This window comes from Anabrus simplex, chromosome 4 (genome assembly GCF_040414725.1).
Source record: "Anabrus simplex isolate iqAnaSimp1 chromosome 4, ASM4041472v1, whole genome shotgun sequence".
Classification (NCBI taxonomy): Eukaryota; Metazoa; Arthropoda; class Insecta; order Orthoptera; family Tettigoniidae; genus Anabrus; species Anabrus simplex.
In genome coordinates, this window is record NC_090268.1 from 310,375,596 (window position 1) to 310,393,896 (window position 18,301).

The following is an 18,301-nucleotide window of genomic DNA, read 5'->3' on the forward strand; positions in this document are numbered from 1 at the left end:
AAGCATCTTCAAGGCAATAGCAGACTTTACAATTGCTTGCTATCAAGGCACAACTTACAAAAATGAAACGGCGGAACCTAGTACCCAACCTACTGGGCCTTAGCAGAAAAAGAACAGGTTAGGTAAATGGCCCGAAAAACCAAAAGGAATGGAGGCGAGTATATGCACTCCTACACATGCATTCTTAAAACCTAAAAGGCACTAGGCCGATGACACAGGGGCTATTCCCAACCTATGGAGGTGACCCGTATAAGAAGGAAATTTAACCATTACGGAAGAGAAAAATCAGTTACCAAAACGTAGTCACCTCAATCCAAAATGAAGGGGAGCTCGAGAGGGTAAATCACTCCCTATCCCCGAATTACAGTTACAAATTTAATTCAGTTTTTACACAAGCCGGCAGAAAATTACATATTTAGAAAAATTAGGTTACATTGTAAAGGTTTCGGACCTTTCCCGCGGGTTAAACTGCTGAGCTAGCAAGAAATAAAGATGTTAAAGGCCATTACCTTACAGAAGACCTGCTGCCTGATGAAAGAGGCGCTTCCCACCTCCTGCTTTACGCCCACACACTTCGTTAGATGTTAATCGAGTGGCCAAGAGATGTGAAAATCAGCAGTTTATAAACCCTCGGGGAAGTTTCGAGACCTTTCATGAATAATTAAGTCACACCCTCTCAATTTTATTGGATACCTTACAGTTACACACCAAATCGAAGAAGAAGCCGGTGATTGGCTAAAAATTAATTACAAAAATTGTGGGTTGGCTAAATTCGAAACTGGCGGAAGGAATGATAAATATTTCCAACCCTCAAATGAATGAACGAAATGTTGTAAAGAAAAAAATTATGAATACAAAATTTCTTCAAATAAGGTTCCTTCACTTCGCACCAGGGTGCATGATCATAGTTTTTCGGCAGTGACATCTATCAGAGAATGTCCAAACTTCTTGATAAATAGTAAACAAAACAAGTCGAAATTCACACAGTGACATCTTCAGAGGAAGGGTTTACGTAGGTCCAGTTTAAGTTCAGTGTTTCTCCAGTAGAGGAGTTCCAATTGGCACAAGATTTAAACACGCAGCGTAGAGGTGTACATTCTGGTACAGTAATAATAATAATAATAATAATAATAATAATAATAATAATAATAATAATAATAATAATAAGTGTAACATGTAGAAGGGTTTCCCCTATACTTAGGCAATATTTTCCTCTTTGTAGTTAATGTCTTCTGGCATGACAAGTTTGAACTCCGTCCTGACTTCAGTGTCATTGGTTCTGTTACTCAGCCTGCTAATAGGCACCTGTTTATACTTCGACCGGTGTTGCCTATCTAGGAGCGAATACTTGAACTTTTAAAAAGTAATGTAACATCAGGAGTTGGCACACCTTCCTTTTTTCATAGTTGTACTACCTGCTCCAAGTCAGCGGCCAGCTCACCGTCAATAGAACCACCCTGATCATGCCTATTCACCATCTTTCAGGTTCTCTGTAGGAGGAGTACAGACCTATCTGGTCGAGCGCTGGCCTCTGGGGCAATTATTTTAAGTAAGAATGGTGGACGGTTATCTTTTGTAAGATAGGATGGGTAGTTTCATTTTCCTGTAAATCTAAATTATGTATGTCTCCTTTCTTATTAATCTGTAGACAACGAAGCTTATGCAGAAGCCTATATGCTAATGTGAAGAATAATGTACGAGTATTGACCTTAGTTTCCATTTTCATTTAACTTTCTCGACTAATAGGTTTTACTAAATTTATTCCTCTCTCCTGATTTTGGCTCTGTTTTCAGTTTTCTTGGGCTCGTCTGCTCCATTTGAATGTTGTAACGGGTCAATGCACCGAGATCACGAATCATGTTTCCAGATCCTCATTCCCTTAGTGCAATTGACCTTTTCAGAAACTTATTCCTCTCTGCGATGTGAATTTAAAGTCTACCATGGCCAAGTGCCTTTTGGGAATAATTTCCCTTTTTGATTGTTGGGTTGAACGTCCCTTTTGGGGAGAGGAACGAGTATTTACACTCAAGTTGTAACTAGTCGTACTAATTACCAACCAAAGCCCTTACACTGGTAGTTTATATTTATTAAAATAGACTAATATTTTTAAAGTTTTATATAGTACTTCGACAGTACCGCGTTGTTCGTTTGTTCGTAATCTGTTTACCCCCCAGGTTCGGTTTGTCCCTCGGACTGAGTGAGGGATCCCACCTCCACCGCTTCAAGGGCAGTGTCCTGGAGCTTCAGACCCTGGGTAGGGGAGCTACAACTGGGGAGGATGACCAGTACCTCGCCCAGGCGGCCTCACCTGCTATGTTGAACAGGGGGCCTTGGGGAGATGGGAAGACTGGAAGAAATAGACAAGGAAGTGGGAAGGAAGCGGCCGTGGCCTGATGTTAGGTACCATCCCGGCATTTGCCGGAAAGAGAAGTGGAAAACCACGGAAAACCACTTCCAGGATAGCTGAGATGGGAATCGAACCCACCTCTACTCAGTTGACCTCCCGAGGCTGAGTGGACCCCGTTCCATCCCTCGTACCACATTTCAAATTTCGTGGCAGAGCCGGGAATCGAACCCGGGCCTCCGGGGATGGCACCTAATCACACTAACCACTACACCACAGAGGCGGACACCGCGTTGTTAATACTTTAAGAGGCCTGTTGATTGTTACGAGTATTTAGAAGCTCGTTAGCGAAAAATTTGAGCAAAGAATTAAAAGAAAATAAAGGAAGAAAACAAAATAAACGAAACTGATTTCCTTCCTGTTCCAGTTCTAATTGATGTTGAATTTGATCATACCTCCTTCCCCCAGCCCTAACGACCTGCCGATTCTTATGCCTCACCCTATATAGTGTAACAATAATAATGTTTAATATTTTGCATTGTGTTACTAATTCATATTTTGTTTTTCAAGTTTTGTATATGCCTAAATATATATTTTTATTACGCCTGATAGCTTTCGTATTGTGACGTCAAAGTGACGTAATATGGCTTCGTCTAGCGTATATTAATTCCACCCCTTTTTGGAACACAGGTGAGCTACAACATAAATATTTTCTGAACTGACCTGATCCAATATTGTTAAATCTGCCGAACTGAATACAGCTAAGTAACCGACGGAAATACATAATCCAGGTTCATTTTTTTCTAGATCAGGCATGAAAAATTGAGTCATAGGTGGTTTTGGCCTCAGCCGTGGTCACACTTTTTCTGGAGAGGCTGTTTTAAAGGACACCATCCTGCCCGAAGGCCACATTTTGTGATGGCTGCGTTCAAGTCAAAGTAAAATCCAACATTCAGAGAATTATGGAGTCAAAAGAATCGAAACAAAATTAGAAAAATCAATATTTATGTTAAATGAATATGATATTATTCTATATTGGCTGAATGGTCAGCGTTGAGACCTTCCGTTCAGAAGGTCCCGGGTTCGATTTCCAGCGGGGTTGGAGATTTTAATCGCGTCTGACTAACTTTTCTGGCTCAGCTACTGTGTGTTTATGGTTGTCCCAACACTTCCCTCTTCAAATTCGGACAACACAACCACAATACCAACAACCATAGAAAAACGCTATAGTGATTACATTCCTCCACATCGGGTTGGCTTTAGGAACGGCACTGGCCGTAAAGCACGGCCAAAATTCACCCACATTTGCAATACCCAGACGGCCTCACCTGCTATGCTGAACAGGGGCGTTGTGGGGATTGGGAAGTTTGGAAGAGATAGAGAAGAAAGATGGAAGGAAGCGGCCGTGGCCTTAAGTTAGGTACCGTCCCGGCATTTGCCTGGAGGAGAAATGGGAAACCACAGGAAACCACTTCGAGGATGGCCGAGGTGGGAATCGAACCCACTCTACTATTCAGTTGACCTCCCGAGGATGAGTGGACCCTTGTTCCAGCCCTCGTATCAATTTTCAAATTTCGTGGCATAGCCGGGAATCGAACCCGGGCCTCCTGGGGTGGCAGTTAATCACACTAACCACTACACCACAGAGGCCTACCATTATTTTTGCGCATTCGAAATTATTTTGAGGGGAAATCACATAATGCAATAGGTATATTTAATGATAATAATAAGTAATGTTATTCTTTTACGTCCAACTAACTACTTTTGACGGTTGTCCGAGATGCCGAGGTGCCGGAATTTTGTCCGACAGGAGTGTGTTTAAATACCAGTACATCTTCCGACACGAGGGTGATGTATTGGAGCATCTTCAAATACCACCGGAATGAGCTTGGTTGACATCTGCCAAGTTAGGGTCAGAAGGCCAGCACCTCAACCACCTGTGCCACTCAGCCCGGCTAAGTATGTTTATTATAAAAGTTTCTCTGTAATCCCAACACGCGAAAACTATTCAAATGTGAATAAACGTATTGTAGTTAATTTTGCACGCAATATGAATCGAATGCAAGGACTTTCGTTTATAAGTACCCCAAGGTAAAAGTTTCATGTGGCTATGTGTAGCCTGCAGCAGCCCTTGTAAGGCAGACCCTCCGATGTGGGTGGGTGAAAGGACGTGCATAGGTAACTGCGTGTTGTTGTGGTGGATGATAGTGTTGTGCGGGATATGTGAATTGCAGGGATCATTACAAACACGTAGTCCCCAAGCCAAGGGAACTGACAATTTAGGGTTAAAATCTCCGACTCGGCAGGGAATCGAACCCGGAGCCCTCAGAATCGAAATTCAATATGCTGGCTATTCAGCCAAGGTGCCGACCACCACGAGGTTTTAGAGATACTTTTTTTATTAATCAGTTTAATATCCAGGGTTGTTGGTTTTTCCCTCGGACTGAGCGAGGGATCCCACCTCTATCGCCTCAAGGGCAGTGTCCTGGAGTGTGAGACATTGGGTCGAGGGGTTACAACTGGGAAGGAGGACCAGTACCTCGCCCAGGCGGCCTCACCTGCTATGCTGAACAGGGGTGTTGTGGGGGGGATGGGAAGATTGGAAGCACACCGGTGATGTCACCAGTAGCCGCTTGCCGCAACACACTCTTAGTGGACAACGTCATTGACAGGCCTGTCCTAGATCACAGCGAATCTCTAGGAAGATCATCGAAGTCGAAAAACAAAATTGTGTAGCTCTCGCCAAATTGGCTTCATATATCTGAGCATGTACCTACATATCAAGAGAAATAAGGAATCGAACTAATCTCAATGTCTTCAGATATTTCTGGTCTCGATTTGGTACGCTATGCTTACACAAACTTCCCACTGATCAAATGAAGCAATTATTCTTCATTCAGCACAAATTAATTGTTCAGAGCATATTAACGTTGAGAATTTGGCAGAGCGATTTACGTAAGTCTGGTTGTTAAGTGTCCGTAGAGTACACCTGCTCGGAAGTAGTGAGGTTGTTGGTACGTTCCGTTTGGTGTAGCGGATAGCGGATGTGGTCCGCACTGTTTAATGTCGATTTTCCCTGGGGTTCGTGCAACACCAGGCATTCAGAAACATTACTGGAAGGGCAAGTGCTTATTAGAGGACGGAAATACAGGTAGAGCTGTCACTCAGGCTAGGAAGTTCGGATCACGCTCAACATGCAAGAGTTGAGCTGAGTTGCTCAGACAAAACGAACCGTAATCTTGTAGCTGTCTTGTAGCGGCGCTCAGGCGAACCATTCTTTTATGAAAGGAAACTATGATTATATAGCGAGTTTTATGAGAAAGTCAAGACTTATCTCCATAACATTAAATATTAAAACATTTTAGAAAGAAAACAGGAAGGGCTCTTGTTTGATTACTGCCCTGATTTAGTAGTAATTGCTGGTCCAGGTAAATTGCTGTAATCCAGATTAATTACATTAGCATTTTATTCATTCACTCGTCGTCTTTCAGAGCGAAGATTTCCATCTGAAATGAAGAAAACAAACTCTTGTACATTAGAGTAACTCATGTAACACTTTGAGGTAAATAACCTGAGAGGTCATGGGGAGATAACAAAGGAGGCTTACATTACTAGGACATTAAAGTACTGAATATACCTTCCTATCGGTTTCCACAACCTAAAGACTCACCAACTATGTATGCAAGTATACCTTAAAATGTCATGAAAACCTACCACCTGTTTTCCAATCATTGACCGGGTCAGGGATGTAATGAATGAAACTTATATAGGCTGTTATTACAATGGGGTCGCCACTCCCAAGGTGATTTGTTAATGAGTGATAAATGCTATGAAATGATAATGGAGAGTCTTGCTGGAATGAAAGATGACAGGGAAAACCGGAGTACCCGGAGAAAAACCTGTCCCGCCTCCGCTTTGTCCAGCACAAATCTCACATGGAGTGACCGGGATTTGAAACCCGGAACACAGCGGTGAGGTGCTGACGCACTGCCACCTGAACCACGGAGGCTCAAAAGAAATGAACCATTGGCCAATATTTGCTTAGAAGAAAAAGAGCAAAGTGCCAAATTATTTTATCCTTTTCTATTTTTACATCTTCCCGCTCTGGAAATCCGTTACGTTCACACTTCATTGAACCACAAATTATTTCTAAATAAAGGAAATCCAAAATAACGTAACACAAGCGAAATCACTTCGTATTGACGGCACAAAACATAAGAATTATGCAAGAAGAACGGCTAAAACTATTACAATATGGTCAAAACTGTACTTTTACACTATTTTAATTCAAATATGACCTAATTACAAAACATAGTATAGTTTATATTACGAATATTCAGTATTACCAATAAAAGCCGTGTCATCATGGATAAAAGAGGTAGAAATGTGTTTAATTTAAATTTGGTAAGAGAGATCTAGATAAAATATATATTACGTCGCAGAAATCCAACCTCTGGTGATCACGGTGTAAATCTATGGCCAGACGACAGTTCCATTTACTGTAGCTGAGATATTTTTTCCTGTTCTCTGTCGGTTCTCCCTTGGCGAACTCTAGTAACACATGCAACTGTACATAATTACCCGGTTCTCTGATTCTTGGATTGAGGACTTGGCTGCTGAATGACATCACTGGGTTCTCATATAGGGGCAGGACATTTCTGAAATGAAAAAGTCACGTCCTTTAATTCGTATCTCACGAAAAACTCGAGATACCGTTGATATGACCAGGATACCAACAGTCACACTTAACTCAGCATTCTTGCTTGCGCTACCTTATTAGCACATTTGGTTACTCGATGTCGTTCTGTTAACAAGATAGCGGGTTCGAACTTGGCTGAGAATGATGGCAATTGTGTTGTTGGCAGGTCAAAATGCTGCTCTACAACATTGTGGCATCTCAGTGTCTCTAAAATATCCTTTCCAAGACGTGTGGCAATCCAGCCGACGAGCCCACTGACACATTGAGGAGAAAGGCTGGTAATTTTACCATTGAAAATGCTTTGCGAGATTTATTATTATTATTATTATTATTATTATTATTATTATTATTATTATTATTATTATTATTATTAACGCAATTCAACTGGTCCTTCAGAGTAGGGGTAGCGATCCTAACTCTTAACCGGAGCTCCGGGTTTAATTCCCGGTCAGGTTAGTAATGACGACCACTCAGCCCACGTGATAACAAATAAGGAACTATTGTTGTGACCTGTTCACCATGTTTGTCCCCACTTGTCACTTTAGCGTATGACCGCTCATCAATAATTATAAAATTTGAGTAAAGAAATGTTAATTCTACAATTTTCACAGCTTTAAAGTAGTTCTTTACTGTTTAAGTTGAGAAATCCCATAGATCGACATGGACAGCTTATTCCAAGTTACTATGTGGTATTCAATTCTGAATTCTAATGTAGACTCAAAACGGTACAAGAAGCGTGTACCCAAATACCTGAATATTATTTCTAAATTGAACTTCCGTCGATTACTACATCCTTGGGAAGTTACTTGAAGGACAGGGAAGTGAACCTTACTTCATTATACTATAGGTGTGCGTAAATTCGCAATGCAAACAACATCCCTACAATACGCTATGGTAAGGCCCATTTTCCTTTACACACTAGCATAGGAAAATGAACGCAGCGAAAATTATTCTGATGGACGGCATATAAAATTGTGGTTGGGAGGCGTGACCAGTCTTAAGGAATAACATGGGTAGGGAGGGTAGTGGGACGTATATTTGCTGGCAGGTACTTTCAAGAACACCTTTACGGGAAAAATATCGGTATTTGGGCACCTCTCAAGACCGACAATAGTTTAATGGCATTTAACAAACGAAATCCTTACGACTGTTATGACTTTCCAATGCGTAGAAGATGTTGAGAATGAATAGAGTAAATACGCACCTTGTTTGTTAGTCTACCTCCTTCCTTAGCCATGAGGTTCTTTTTTATCACGCGCCAATTGATAGAAAAATTACAGTGTAGTGTGTTCGCTGGCCGGAAACCAAATCGCTGCAATTATGTCTGAACCTTGAAAACCACTACTGGTTCCTATTATCTCTGGTATTTAGATCCAGAAGTTACAGTCGAGTTACATGAGCGTATCCAGGAGAGATGCCAAAAAAGCGATGTTAACTTTTTTTGTAGCATTCAACATAGCATCATTATGGTTGATTATAATTCATATCACCAAACTTCATGGTTATTTAGCCAACATAATATAAACATGATATGAAAATAGGAGAAAGAGATCAACAGAAAACCTATAGGACATGTCATTTTAAATTAATTAATACTCGCGGCAAGGCGAGACGGTCGACGAATGGAGGAACGGGAAGGTGAATTGTGTCTTAAAAGGCTTGAATATATGACTTAGTAGCCTACGTGATCCAACGTATCATCACTTTTCCGTGGATTATTCTGCCTCCGCCAGCAGTTTTGTTGCATGATATTCTGGCTTGGACATTATGTTTGAGGTGATCTGTCTTGTCAGTTTCTACAGTTCTTACCTTCTACTCTTCTTGCTGTCAGTAAATTGTTTACAGTACCTTAAAAGTACGTCCTGAAATCTTCTTCTACTTATTTGTCTTCATTTTTGATGTCTTTTATACGAGATCGGCATTTTCTTCATACAGGTTTAACATCGCAATAACGCTGGTAGATTTTCAGCGACAATGCAAAAATCTCGCACCCCGAGCGGGAAGGCAACCCGGATCCCTCTGACCATTGTCTCGGAGCCAGACTGAATGAATCAAGGATTATTCGAGGGAACTATCTTCGGAGTTTCTAACACTTTCAAGGGTAAACAATCATGCTGTATGTTCGTCAAGTGCCGATGTGAGTTCTATAAACTGGAGGCGCGAATCTGGAAAATATCACACTTAAACATCTACGGTTAAAGAAATGAAAATGGGAACATGCAATGTCTGGACACTACACTCTGTGTTGTAACGAGAATCTAACCCTCCCCAAACCCCATGGCACTACAGTCCTTGGAGGGTCTTGGCCTACCAAGCGACCGCTGCTCAGCCCGAAGGCCTGCAGATTACGAGGTGTCGTGTGGTCCTCTCGGCCGTTGTTCTTGGTTTTCGAAACCGGGGCCGCTGTCTCAAGGTCAGATAGCTCCTCAGTTTTAATCACGTAGGCTGAGTGGACCTCGAACAGGCACTCAGGTCAGGTAAAAGTCCCTGATCTGGCCGGAAATCGAACCCGGGACGTTCGGGTAAGAGGCACGCACGCTACCCCTACACCACGGGGTCGACAGAATAAATAATCTATAAAACAAAATTATAATTATAATTTTAATATATTAATATCTAATAATATAACTAATTAAATACTATAATAATTATATAATTATAATAATGACTGAGAAAGCCTAAAGAGCTTAAATGTTTTAAATTATAATTTTGTCTGTACGCTTCAAATATTTTTCGTTTTTTGTCTCGGATTAGGCACATAGAATTCGAAAAAAAGATACAGTTTAATTTTGTATGACTGTCTGAATGTTCGTTTGTTTCAAAAACAAGAGAGTTTTCTTTAAATCAGTTAATTGAGTTCAGGAAGAGCCTGCTTGTGCACTAGGCTATGTATTACTGTATTAGTATACATTAGTGCAGCAATATTAACTGGTTCAAAGCTCGAAATATCCAAATTAGTCGGTTAATATTAGCTGTATCGAAGAACTGTACAAAGAAAAAAAATTGTACCCAGTATAACTCCCGTTCTACCGTACCAGGAATATTAACGGAGACATTCGCGATTATTGCGTTTTCGCAAACAGCAAAATAACTGTGAATATATTAGTTCAATCTAAAAAGTGTGTAAAAAAATGACAGAAACTATAATTATGAATCATTTATATCTGTTATAATTTTACTGAATGGGCTATAGAATAATAATGTAGATGTTCATGAATTATTTTTCAAGTCCATCATTATTGATGTGGGAAGTAATATTGTTCAGTCATTACAATTACGAACTAGCCGTCGACGGTAATGGTTGTTGTGATTGTCTTTATAACGTAAAGAACCTTGAGATCATTAGCCGCCATTCTCTGGCTCCATGGTCTTTGGTCCAGACGACCCCGGATTCGATTCCCGGCCGGGTCGGGGATTTTAACCTTCATTGGTTGATTCCGATGGGTCAGGGGCTGGGTGTGTGTGTGTGTGTGTGTGTGTCGTTTTCATCATTAGAATTCATCATAAGTAGAGCCCCATCCTCATAGACCCGCGGGTCGCCTATACGGTGTCAACTCGAAAAATCTGCAACAGGTCTCTTCGAAGGCCACGCGCTATTTATATTATTATTATTATTATTATTATTATTATTATTATTATTATTATTATTATTATTGATCACGAATGTAATGAAGATGTCTATCGAAATGAGAACAAAACCATGAATTACTCGAAGAATGAGGGAAAAGAGAGTCACAGAAGTGGAGGTTGAATTACAATATCAAAAGCCACTGAAATGTTTCAAAAATAACAATAAGTGACTCTTGATGTTTGTTGTAGAGTGGTCTATATCTTCCGCTGCCACTCTACTCCGCTAGATGGCTTCAATCACAAGAACTAACCACCGGGTACACAACAGTTAGTCCTTAGTAATGCTGTTACTAGTCTTATGTGAGCAGCTTGCGATCGAGTAGAAGGTTAGAGAAATCCTTGTGAGAAGTCTGTCTCATTGTTTTCAATTAGTATACTCATGAAAATAACATTGATATTAATTCTTTCCCTATCCATTCCCCTCCGATGTCGTGACGAATTTAGATTAGAGTAGCCCTCAGCCTTCTAGTCGCCATGGTCGGCATGGCTCTACCGTGGATCTACGCCTCTGCATTGAGGAGACAGAGAGGAGTTGGTCCCCACAGTCGGCTGTCCCGAGAATGGTTTTCCGTGTTTTCCATTCTCCTGCACTAAGGCGAATTCCGGGACAGTTCCTAGTATAGGCCACAGCCCTCTCGGATCATCTCCTTCACCGCATCAAATCTCCCTGGCCTGAGGGACGACGTTACCACCTAGCAGGTGGGCCTTACCCTGTCCCGGTACGGAATGAAAAATTTTACCCACCCACCTCTATCATTCTAGCATCTCAACATTTTCCAGCTACGACCGAGTAGATTTCTCACCATTTTCTTCTATCATTCCGCCACTCCCTATGCAGCACTGTGTTCTAGGCCAGGTTTCGCTGCTTTACCTTTTGGACTAAGTCCATCCATCTCAGTCTTGGTAGTATTTGTCCTCTCTTCCATTTCACTTGCCTTTCCATATTTTATTTTAACATTTTTCATCACTCATCCTTTTAGCAACTTCCTCAAATTTCTTTCGTTCATGCACTGGCTTAATAAGATAGTATACCGACCATCGTACCTTTCATCAATCTCTAACAGAAGACATTTTCTATTTAATTCCACGATTTTCACTCATTCGTCATGTTAGAAAATGTCCACATTCCTCCTATAAATCCCATCTACAGTACTTAAATTCCTACGTACATAGGCTTCATCTATAGGCTATAACAATTCAGTTTACAGACATACTTCTTCCTTCTTTACTATATTTTTGGCACATACTATCCCCTTAAATATTTTCTTCTCTTGAATTCTTCATTAAACGCATTACTTGTAAGACTTATATTGAGTTCAAATTATATTTGTCGTATTTTCGTGTGAACTTGCATCCAGGAGATAGTGGGTTAGAACCCCACTGTCGGTAGCACTGAAGATGGTTTTCCGTGGTTTCCCATTTTCACACGAGGCAAATGCTGGGGCTGTACCTTAATTAAGGTCACGGATACTTCCTTCCCACTCCTAGGCCTTCCCTGTCCCATCGTTGCCATAAGACCTATTTGTGTCGGTGCGAAGTAAAGCAAAATAGCAACCAAAAAAAAATCTTTCGAATCCAGGTTCGGCGGTTCCAAACTCTCTACCCTATTTCCAAGCTGAAGGCTATGTTTCTTTTATGTGCTTTTCATCTCTTTCGTGACATTCTCTATTGGTTAGTCTGAATAGTGCATTCGTTTACCATTGGACGGTAATTTCACGACTGAAAGGGCAAAAAATGCCATGTTCTCAACACATCTGAATATTCTCTCTGCATTCAGCTCCTCAGAAAGATGCATAACAGAGACGGTAAAAACAAATGAAATGAAATGGCGTATGGCTTTTAGTGCCGAAGTGTCCGAGGACAAGTTCGGCTCGCCAGATGCAGGTCTTTTGATTTGACCGCTGAAAGCGACCTGCGCCTGATGAGGATGAAATTATGAAGAAGACGACACATACACCCAGCCCCCGTGCCAGTTTAAATTAATAAATTATTGTTAAAATTCCTGTCCCTGCCCGAAATCGAATCCGAGAACCCTGTGACCATAGGCCAGCACGCTAACCATTTAGCCATGGAGTCGGACACAGAGACCGTAATGGGCGTCGGGGGAAATTTGAAAACAAGAGTCTCACTTCTGGAGAGGATCATAGTTCACTGTGGCAGAACAATGATTACCATATTAATTCTTGGGGGCGAATGCGACCGGGCTAACTTCTCTATCTCACTTAGTGCCAATGTTACGGTAAGTGCAAGCCTTTACCTCTCACTTCTTCGAGGACCTTTTATGCTCTATGTGAAGATGGCTTTGTTTTCCATTCAGTCCCTCAACAGTGACCTAGCGTTACACATACTGTCAGACCATCTCAGTCCTCTAACAATTTACCGTCTTCGATAACTATTGGTGAATAATTAGGTAGAAAGTATACGGCACACTGTGCATTTGATGTTGGTTTTCCGTGTGTTGTATGATTGACAAATAACTTAATATTTTATCAGGTAGGACGTAAATTGTGTATTAACTCATTTATCAACTTGAACACCTTGCAAGTTATTAGCATGACAGATAGCAGTGGAGATGAAAGTGGCAATATTCATTTAATTCACAGTTCATTAAATAATATCATTCATGGAATGATCGGATGTAATGGAATTATTACCCAGTAAACATCTCATTACTCTTAAGCTGTTTGTCCACATTCCGGCTCCAGAGGAAAATTATTCTCACGAAGCGAAGACTGCAGATTAACATCAGCCATTAAATTTAATGTCATAGTCAATGTCTGAAAGAAATATAAATACAGCGTAATCTATCTGTCTATATAAAAGTGGATGCGCATGTTTGTGTATGTTCCAGTAGGGCCTCCAATATCAGTATCGAATCAATATTTTTCGGGATTGCTAAGATGAATAGTGACATTCCGGATGCCATAGGCCTATGTCCAAGTTCTGCCCCCATCTGCATTAAGGGTAAGAAGAAGAAAAGAAAATGACATAAATTATCAGGTTTCAACCAAACTGGGCACACATACTGTACGGCTTACTATCTATAAAATTATGCCATGGGGGTGGGGAGGGTTGGCAAATATGAATAATCGAAAACGACCAATTTAGTGTCCAATCCATAGTTTTCGGGGTCACTGAGATGAATAATGACACTACGGATACCATTAAGCCCACATTCAGCCTTCATTGCCATTAGGGCTAACAAATGGTGAAACAGAAAATGTCCAAAATAACCGAGATTACGGATGTATGTATTCCAGAAGAGCTGTCAACCAAACTTGGTACACATATGATACCCTAACTGGGGAAAATTATTGTGTGGGTAAGACCCCCCCATGAACCCCACGGGTGGGGATGGGGAGGTTGTGACATGTATAACTAATCGATAAAGATCGATCTTAGTGTCTAATACACAGTTTTTGGGGTCGCTGAGATGACACACTGAATGCCGTTTAAGACCAAGTTCAGCCCCCCATCGGCATATGGGCTGAGGAGTTCAAAAGAAGATATTCGCAGTAACCGAGATTATTGTTGAATCCACGGTTTTCGAGGTCGCAAGGATGTTTGGTGACGGTTCCAATGACTGTTGAAATGGGTACATCTACGGTACAACGCGACGCGACGCGCAAGTACAGTTATTACTTATTATTTGTTTGAAAGGATCAACTACATCCCAGACAATCTGGGCTGTCAAAGTAACAAATGTAAAACTGAAACTTAAAATATCAATGCCCCAATTAAGACATCCACAAAAATTCATTCCACAAATTATTAACCTCGACAGCTACTTCTTGATGAAAACATAAGTCGTTTTCCTATTTTAGAAACACTATATATTGCAGTCCTGAAATTTGTCGCAGGACCGAGTGGCTCATACTGTAGAGACAATGGCCTCCTGACCCCAACTTGGCAGGGTCGATCCCGGCTCGGACCGGTGCCATTTAAAGGTTCTCAAATACGTCAACCTCGTGTCGGTAGATTTACTGACACGTAAAGGAACTCCTGTGGGACTAAATTCCGGCACCTCGGTGTCTCCGGAAACCGTAAAAGTAGTTAGAGGGACGTAAAGCAAATAACATCATTATTTAAATTCGTCAAAATCTGGGTTTCTGTTTTATGCCTTATATCGCTGCACAATTCATTTAATCTTACTTAGGATATTTTCTATATGAGACAAATCTGGTGATCTAAAGCCTGACGGCAGAAAAGAAATGTGTATGTTCACCACTACTCGCGGCCGGGCATTATATTACTGAAAACTGGTCTGGAGGTTGGCCTGAAAGAACAGAAGGATCACTGACATAATGGATAATCGCTCATAAGGATTGTGCGGATATGTATGTTCACTATCACATTCTACAGCAATTCAGACCATAATGCCTAGCGTTGTGGTATTTGTGGAAATGCAATTCTAATAGTGCCGCTTACCAGACCCCCAGCTCAACCTTCAAGGATGAGCTGACCACGATTTCGTAAACAGAAGCGTGATTAATTCAAAACTCACATTATCTTGTCATGTTATGTCTTCTCCATTTCTTGTGCTCGAGCTTCATCCACAAATTACTCAAGCACATTTATTTACTGAACACAGGCTCACTAACTGATGATATTCTATGAATGTAAATCCTTGGAACATCCAAGGTCTGCATTGCCTGATACGACGATGACGAGTGCACAACTGTGACACCATCGCAAGTTTTCACATTCAAGCTCAATAAGTTTAATTTTCTCTTTCGTTCCTTCACCTTACAACGAATTGATACTGTAGATTTACCTCACGCAAATGGTCGGTATGATGAAAAGTGTTGAAATTGAAGGAAATAGCCCCTTCTTCGAGTAAAGTGTGACACGATGTGTGCCTGAACAGTGAAGTAGCGTCAATAATGGCTCACGAGAATAACTAAGGTTTAGTGGCTTTATTCAGCTGGAAATAATATTATAATGCTTAAATTAAAACACTATTCGAAATAATCAAGTAAATAACTTGGGACATAGCTCAAGCTACGAGAAATCGAAAAATATCTGATATGGAAATTCTATTTACAGAAAAGATGTTATCTTTAAAGTATGACAAGTCAATTGGGAAATAAAAAAAATCCTTCAGGTTCTGAAGCGAGTTTCCAGTGCGGTATGTTTCAATTAATTTATTTCACTGAGTTACGCCTATACTGATTAGAGGATGCAAGTCAAATAACAGTTTAATTGTCCTAATAAGGAATGAAAATACAGTAGGACAAACGGAAGCATTCGAAAGGTTGTGATGGTGATCATGGTTTTAAGGGGAATTACAATTAGGCAATCATCCCCACTTAAAATTAATGTGGGAAGAAAAAGGGGAGTGGCCCGAGCCTTCGAAGAATGAAGGTGACGGCGTGAGAAAGGGAAGGTCCAAGATGGATTTCGCAAATCAAATACAGTCGTAGTCTGAAGAGAAGGAAAGTTGAACACAGTAGGAGGTGGTTGTGTTGGTGATTCCTGTTTTAAGAGGAAGTACTTCTGGGCAACCACTCTCTATTAACAGTAATCAGAAGGAAAACCCCATTCTTAGAAAATGAAGGAAGGAAGGAAGGAAGGAAGGAAGGAAGGAAGTGACATGAGGACCATTGAAAAACTCTCTAGGTCTCGTATACATAATACCGTCGAGTTCGTTAGAGAGCAAGAGTTGACCAAGGCAGGCCAGTTAAGGAAGATGAACGAGAGCAGATAGGCAATGCCAGTCAGCTAGGGGCCCAAAGGTTGCCAAACCATGCTCCCAAGTTGAAAATTCCTAGGGGATCCCCCTTATTCACCTCTTATGACAGGCAGGAGTGCTGAGGATGCATTCTAGCTCCCCCATCAAGAGAGCGGGATTGGAAGGTGCTAAACTCCTTGAAGGATGAGGGTATTGGCCAAAGAAAGAAACGGAATTAGGAGGATGTTAAATCAAAGACTTTCAAGCGTCAAAATCCTGAGCCCGTTGCGGTGAAAAAAGAACAAGTTTTGATCAGGGAGGGTAGGATAAGAAAGACGAGAGTGAGGAACTTGGCACAAGCGAGAGCAAAGCAAACTCAGAGGGGGGTGGGGGGTGGGGGCTGTAGTCCCCAATTACACTGCCAAGTTCAGAGCTACTTGGCGTTACCCCTTTTAGTTGCTTCTTGCTATAGACAGGAGACACTGTGGAAGTATTCTACCAACCTCACCTACAGGGGGAAACATTTGAGATCTGTTATTACCGCTATACTGAAATCCTCTGCTTCGTATATGGTAGACATATCATTTATCAAATGATATGTTTCTTCGGAAGATCAATAAGGGAAGGAAGAAAGGAGCTAAGATATGTTGTCTACACAATACAAAAACGCAAGTAGCAACTCCTTCAGCTCATCAATGAAGGAAAAATCTATATATATATATATTTTTTTTGCTACCTGCTTTACGTCGCACCGACACAGATATGTCTTATGGCGACGATGGGATAGGAAAGGCCTAGGAAGTGGAAGGAAGCGGCCGTGGCCTTAATTAAGGTGCAGCCCCGGCATTTGCCTGGTGTGAAAATGGGAAACCACGGAAAACCATCTTCAGGGCTGCCGACAGTGGGGCTCGAACCCACTATCTCCCGATTACTGGATACTGGCCGTACTTAAGCGACTGCAGCTATCGAGCTCGGTAGAATCTAATTTAGAAGGAGACCAGGGAGAAGACGCACTTCATGGCTAAAGAATATCCAACAACGGACTGGCATGAGTAGAGCTATTCGGTATGGTTTGACAAAGTGTTATGGAACTGAATTACCTACAAAGTTCACAAAAGCACAGGCAAATGAAGAAGAATGTTTCAGTCAATAATTCTAGTCCACCAGCCAATCCCAAGGTTTGACCAGACCGAGATTCATCGTGGCGAATTAATCGAGCCAGCACTGGACTATAATAAGCCTCTATAATTATAGTAATAAGTGGAGATGTATTATGAATAAATCAGTTAATCATTTACGGTATTTCTACGTTCTAGTACCCGCTGGAAACTTCATAGTCGATCCGGATTGACACTATATTCAGGCGAATAGAAGGGGAATTATCCACCTTTAAACACAATAAATTAAATTACTAAAATTTACGTCATTTCATATTTCTGGGACCGGTTTCGACCCTCTCTTGAGGTCAACCTCAGCCATATAATTTAAAATCGGCAAGCTATTAAAAATATACAACACATGAAAACCATGAAGAAAAACACTACATTCAAAAAACATAAAAACACTTTAAAATACTACTTTTTTTGCTAGTTGCTTTACGTCGCACCGACACAGATATACCTTATGACGGCGATGGGATAGGACAGGCCTAGGAGTTGGAAGGAAGCGGCCGTGGCCTTAATTAAGGTACAGCCCCAGCATTTGCCTGGTGTGAAAATGGGAAACCACGGAAAACCATCTTCAGGGCTGCCGACAGTGGGGCTCGACCCCACGATCTCCCGGATGCAAGCTCACAGCCACGCGCCTCTAAGCACGCGGCCAACTCGCCCGGTAAAAAAATACTACATATAAGCAGATTAGATGTAAAGCTTTGTCAGGTTTCCATAAATATTTACTTGTGAATAAATGCCACTGGAATATATATCATAAAAACACACTTCCCTATTCACATTTGCTC